We start from the raw sequence: 6,613 nt of genomic DNA, 5'->3' as shown, positions 1-6,613 counted from the left end.
AACCCGTGATGAGGGCATGAGAGAAGAAGGTCTTTAAATCTTTCCCAACATTCATAAAATGTTTCATTATCTTTTTGTTGGAAATTGCTAATATGTCTTTTTAAAAAGTTGGTCATTTGTGTGGGAAAGAACTTCTTCAAAAATTCTCTCTGCATATCTTGCCAAGTTCTTATTGATGTAGGTCGCAAGGAGTTTAGCCATGTTTTGACCTTATCCTTTAGAGAGAAAGGGAACAATGTCAACTTGAGGACATCCTCGGTGACGTTCGGCACTCTAAATGTGATGCTCAATTCTTCAAAATCCTTTAAATGAAGATACGGACTCTCGAACTCTAACCCGTGAAACTTGGGCAGCAATTGAATTACCCCTGGTTTGATGTCAAAATGTCCTACATTATCAGAAAAAATTATGCATGAAGGTTGACTAGTCCTAGCCGGTTGTAGGTATTGTCTTAGAGTCATAACATGGGGTTCACGTTTTCGATCGTGGTGGCTTCCCGCATCTTCATTTAAATCAGCCATCTCACAAGGTGTGAGATACTGCGAAGGAATTTCAGGGATGTGTCCTAAGGGATAATCTAAAGTTGTACGACTTAATCGACCGGTGTCGTCCCTATTCCACTTTAGCATATAAAATATTTTCTTCTCCTTTTTTTTTATAATATAAGTACCACCTAAAGATATCTAAAAAAGGACACCCTAATGTAGTAAAACAAAAATCTATTCACAATCAAGCATGCATCAAAACATTACACCTCAATTCCTAATGTTTTTCTTAAATTTCTAGACAGCTCCTAACTGGTTTGAAGAGGACACCTAAGCCTCCAATCCGGTTTAGTAACCTAGTCGACCAGGTAGCTCCCAGGTAAGTGGAGGGGTCACGATGCGTTTAGCAAGGGTCCCACTTAAAACCCACTTTCCTCGAATAGAGACTGTCTCCCTTAAAGGGACAAAGCTTGCCTAGACATCGACTGGGTCATAGAGCGAAATTGGTGCAACTTTCGGTGGTCTTCGTCCTATTGAGCTCGAATGTCCTTAGGGGCCAACGTCTAGTTGATTTTAGTTAAGCTTAGGATATTTATGCACTGGGGTGATTTTTGGGCTAAGGACGAGTGATGAAATCCCGACCTTATTTTTTATAATGGGTTCAGCCCTTAGAATATTTTATGCTGATGCCTTATGCTATATGCAATAATCAAGAGATTTTTTTTTTAATGTTTTATGACATGACATTAAATTTTATTGAATAGGTGATCAAGCAAATTATTTATTTTTTTTAAAAAAAATTTATGAGTTGAAGTTTGAAATTTAAATTCTGAAATTTGAAATTTAAAATTTGAAATTTTAGGTTTTTCCTCTTTTTTTAAATTTTTTTGAATAATCATCCTTTATATTTTCTTAAAGTTTTTTTTTTCAATTAGCAACAAGGGTTAATGAGATATGATAACAATAAAATTCTGATTCTAAAAAAAATTAAATACAGAAAATTCAAAACAGAAAGCAGCAAGGTTTCGTATTAATCTAATGGTCTTAAAAGTCTCAGAATGTCAATCAGGTCGTTCAGATTATTGAAAAATGTGTCTTGCACTAGCTGACCAAATTTGAGTCCAATCAGACGGTAAATGTTTATGATATCAGAGTTTGATGCAAACTGTGCAGGAAATTAAAAATAGTAGTAAAGATTTAATTTTTTTTTAAAAGAAAAATACTAACTACTAAGGTAAAAATTAAATCTAAAATTATACTAATAACTCAGCCGTTCCCCAGCAACGGCGCCAAAAACTTGGTGCGCTCGCAAAATTGCTCTTCCAAGTGCAGGAGAATCGCACAAGCAGTAAAACTCGAAAGTCCGAGGTCGATTCCTCAGGGAACGATCTATGCAGTATCAGTTTAATTTCAGATTTAATTTCAGTAGTTTAGATAAACTAATTAATAAATTAAGTTCGATAATATGGAGATGGCTAGGGATCCAGAATCCCCCCTTGACTATATTACTTTCAACAAATAAACTCGACGATTCTCGATTAAGGATCGAATAGATAAAATAGTTTTAATCATGGAATATATCGATTGAATACATGAACTCAATGTCTAAGCATTCATCGTGCTACTTATGTCTACGACAAATCAAATATCAAAGCGATACATGCATCAATAAATATAAAACATAATTAATTTATCTAATAAATAAATATGCGAGAATCATAACATACCAATGGATATTAAACAATTAGAATACAAGTTTAGAGTGTACTTGATGAAAGCAACATGACAAGGGTTCATCCTTCACCCTTTGCCAAAGGAGTTAGCCTCCCATTACAAGCATCACCTCTTCCTTCTTTTTTTTTGCTTTTTCTTTTGGGAAACAGGGCATACCCTGTTTCCTTCTTCTCTTTTCCTTCAACCGCAGCAGCCGGCTCCTCTGTTCTTCCTCTTCTTCTCCCCTAATCCGCCCCCCAAACGAGAACTCCTTCTCCCTTTATATAGATCGCCCCCACCCCGGCGATGGATCCCCTGATTCTGCGTGGAGAGGAGGAGGAATGGGTGCCTGGGATTGTGCGCGGGAGACTGAGAAGGCGGAAGAGGTGGACATGGAGGGGAGCTGAGAATGCATTGCGTGATCACTGGGATTGGATCTCTGAGAGCTGGCCGTGGGATTGCTGGGTGGATCATGGAGGAGGGGGTCGGTGGCTCCTTGATAGCGAGAAACGGGAGAGGATGATGCGGCGGGATCACTGGGAGCCTCGGTCTCGAACGGCCGCATGCTGCTGGATGCGGCGTGTGATGCTGGGATTCCGGGAGGAGAATCAAGAGGCAAGGGATGCGGGATGCTGAGAATCTGATCCGAAGGAGCTGGGATGCTGGAACGGAGGAGACGAATAGTGCCGAGATGCTCACGATCGTTGGAACGGAGGAGAAAGCTGGGCGCTGATCACGGGACCTGCGGGAGGAGCGGACGGCCGAGAATCAAGAAGCTGGGATGCAGATTTGGAGGAGGGGGTCGGTGATCTCGGCTGGGAGGAAGGTTGAGACGCGGATTGAGGCTGTGAACGGCTTGGGACGCTTCACGGACTGCCGGGACGCTTCAACGCGTGAGATGGAGATGCTTGCGAACGGAAGGAGGATTGGACGTTGGTTCGTGGACGCCGTGACTCACTTGCGGGAGGATGGGTTGCACACGGGTTCCATCGGAATGAGGTGCACGGGCTACTGGGAATCGGTTGCAGTGAACTGAACGGCTGAACTTAGCCTCCTTCTAATGTACAACTAGGGTTGACCCATACGGTTGGCTAGTCATCCGCAGTGATGCATCTTTTTGGACCCGATGCGTATTTTTGTTTTGATTTACGATCACCTGTACCCCACAAAAATATAATATTAATGCAACACTTTTATCATTATTTATTAGCAATAATATTAATTTAAGTGATGTGTAAATCGCACTTTTGTGCTCTCATCAAAACTCAAGTTTATGAAGCTCTGAACTAAGATAAGTCGACCCCAAGAACACTATAAGCTGACTTCTGAATGTCTATAGGAAAAAATAGAAGACTTCAATTTTGGGCGGTTTCAAGAGTCGACCCTAGAAAAATACGAGTTGACCTCGGTACATTAACAAAGACTAGCACGCATTTACGAGTCAACCCTTGGATCAGATGAGTCAACCCCAGGATAGTTTCAGAGCAAAAACAAAGAGAGGTAAAAATATGCACTTTCATAAGTCGACCTTTAAGGATTACAAGTAGAATCCTTTTGAAAATGTCGACCCCAAAATGGCTATAGTTAAAAGATAATAAGCAGCCTAAATCAACATGTTTGTCAACCCTAGTGGACAATGAGTCTATCCCTGTCAATAGATGAGTCGACCCCACAATGACCATAGGTGAAAGATAGAACGTAGAAAAAATAAGAGCAATCTTAAGTTGACCCCAAAAGATCACGAGTCGACCCCTGAAGAAGTCGAGTCGACTCGTCTATGCCTGACAATAGTAATAGCTAGTTTTTCTGTAAATCAAAATGGTCATTTTTATCTCAAAATAGCTCTTTCAGCCTATCTAACGACAAGAAATATCTTCCAACTATTTTAGAAGCTATAAATGCATGGGAATACCTAAGAAAGACAACAAATGAAAAAGGAAGAAAGTGATAAGAAGAAGAAAAAAAAGAAAAAAATTCAAGTGTATTCAGCGAGAACTTAAATATCACATCTTTCACTATTAAAGAGGGCTGGTGAAGAGTATTTAAGTCCATTCAAGGCCAATCAACTGCTTTCAAGAGCTCCAATAATTTTATCAACTTTTTAAGGAGCTTTAGTCTCTTTTTATTACAATTTCTTATACTTTGTTGTAACAAGTTTCAGAGATTGAAATTTGGAGAAAAGATCCATCCAAACTATGAATTGGATTGTATTAAGCCTAGGAAAGGCTTGATGGTGGTTTTGGTTAATTTTCAATAAAAATCAACTGGGTTTGTTATGATCCCGATCAAAACAATAGTGTTGTAATATTGAAGGGATTATAGTGAAAATCTCAATAAGGATGTCTTAGGGAGTAGATATAGGTGTAGAATTGGCACCGAAATACTATAATTTTTTTATGTTTGTAGTGTTTAGTTTGTGCGCTCTTTACTTATTTCTTTATTTGTTGCTCGTATCCCCACTGCACATCACATATGAATTAATTTTTTTTTGTTGCATTTTTAGTTTATAGTTTTGAAAAGCCCAATTCACCCTCCTAGGCTGCACAGCTGAGTAACAATCTTTCTCCACAATGGAGAATTGCTTGAAATATAAATTGAAAGAGACAATAGACCAAAACCTTGGGGCTAGACGGCTTTCCCCTTTTCTTCTTTAGGAGGTATTGGTGGATCATCTAGAGGGCGGTAGTGGAGGCAGTCCAGTTGTTCTTCAGCACAACATCGATGGCGGATACGTGGAAGTCAACCTACATAACCTTCATTCCAAAGTGACGGGATACGATGGAGCCCAGTCATTTCAGGCCGATCTACCTTTACACTACTCTCTGCAAGGTAGTGGCGAAGATCATGATGGGCATGATGAAGTCGTTGCTGCCCGACTTATCAGCTAGGAATAGGGGGCATTTGTGGGGAGTTAAAGTATTATTAACAACGTCCTGATTGCCCAGAAGATAATGTGGGATCTGCAGCGTGCCTCGAGGCAGCAGAGCTACATGGCAGTGAAGCTGGATATGGAGAGAGCCTATGATAGAGTCTGCTGGGACTTCCTTATGTTTGCGCTGGAGAGCTTTGGCTTCCACAAGACTTGGATCGGGTGGGTGTTTGCCTGTGTGTAGGGCCATCCTTCTCCATCTTGATCAACAGGACGTCGTCGCCATTCTTCCACTCTACCATTAGGCTTCATCAATGTTGCCCCTTGTCCCCTTACATGTTTATTATCTACACTGATGTGTTATCTTGCGCCCTACGAGCTGCGTGTCGTGAGTGGGAGATGGATGCCTATGTGCTAGCCCTTAGTGCCCGACCGATCTTCCTTCTCTTGTTTGCAGACGAATGTTTCCTCCTAGTCAAGGCAAGGACATGGGACGCGTTGGTCCTCAAAAGTATCTTGGAGGACTACTATGAGGCATCAGGTTAGAGGGTGAACCTTCACAAGTCTACCATTTGCTTCAGTCTGAAGACGGAGTTGCAGATGAAGCAGGTTATCAAGAGACTCTTTGGCATGAGGGACCAGGAGGGGTCATGAAGTTATCTGGGCATCCCCATCATGGGGAGGAGACCATGGGTGTTGGAGTGCCTCAACATGATGTAGCACATCCAAGAGTGGCTAGAGGAGAGAGTCTCGTTATTTATGATGGGTAGGCCAACACTGGTGAGATGCATCCTGAGCTCCATGCCGGTCTATCTCATATCTAACATAGTCATTCTGAAGCTTCCTGTGGGGCTCATATGGCTGCAGACACGGAGTGCACCTGTTAGCGTGGGAGACAGTCTATCATCCGACTCACGAGGGAGGGTTGGGTGTTCAGTCTGTTTTTATGAGGAGAGAGGCATTGATTGGTCGACATGCGGTGAGACTAGTACTTGAGCCGCAGTGTTTTTGTAGTCGGGTGATGATTGCATGCTATGGATCGGTTACAGTAGCCGGTGTAGCTCAGAATGGCCGGAGGTGCTCCTTCCTCTAGTGGAAGATCTACAGCTATGTGCCCATTATCTTGGCTAATACCTAGTGGCTGATTGGTGAAGGGTGCAATGTGAATGTTGTCGAGGACTTTTGGGTAGATACTCTCTAGGTGAGGCTCTGGACAACTATGGTCAACATTAAGGCTGTGGACGATCTATAGGTTTGCGATCTCCTTCGCCTTGATGGAGTAGGGTGGGATACTTGTCAGATCGGCCATCTATTTGGGGAACACCTCACAGAGAGAGTTTAGTCGTTGGCAGCTCCGGAGAGTGCTGATCTAGATGTGAGAGTTTGGTGTATGTCCTATAGCCCCAGGGTCGGAGTGAGAGACTTCTATAGCCTTTTTCAGTATTAGCAGCACCTAACGTAGGATTGCGCCTGAATTTAGAGGTTCAGTTTTCACCCGAGGGTTGTCTTTTTCCTCTAGATGGTGGTTTGAGGCCGGCTACCGACG

General features: G+C 42.1%; 1 non-coding gene across 1 annotated transcript; it reads left to right on the top strand.

Moving 5' to 3' along the window:
* Positions 1–110, top strand: LOC149751345 (small nucleolar RNA R71). The gene has a single exon (XR_016398397.1). It is a non-coding gene; the product is annotated as a small nucleolar RNA R71 (small nucleolar RNA).
* Positions 111–6,613: the final 6,503 nt, after the last annotated feature.

The sequence above is a fragment of the Phoenix dactylifera genome, chromosome 14, assembly GCF_051530095.1.
Source record: "Phoenix dactylifera cultivar Ajwa chromosome 14, Ajwa_hap1_PhDact_Kaust_v1.1, whole genome shotgun sequence".
Lineage (NCBI taxonomy): Eukaryota > Viridiplantae > Streptophyta > Magnoliopsida > Arecales > Arecaceae > Phoenix > Phoenix dactylifera.
This window is presented reverse-complemented; position numbering and strand designations above follow the sequence as displayed.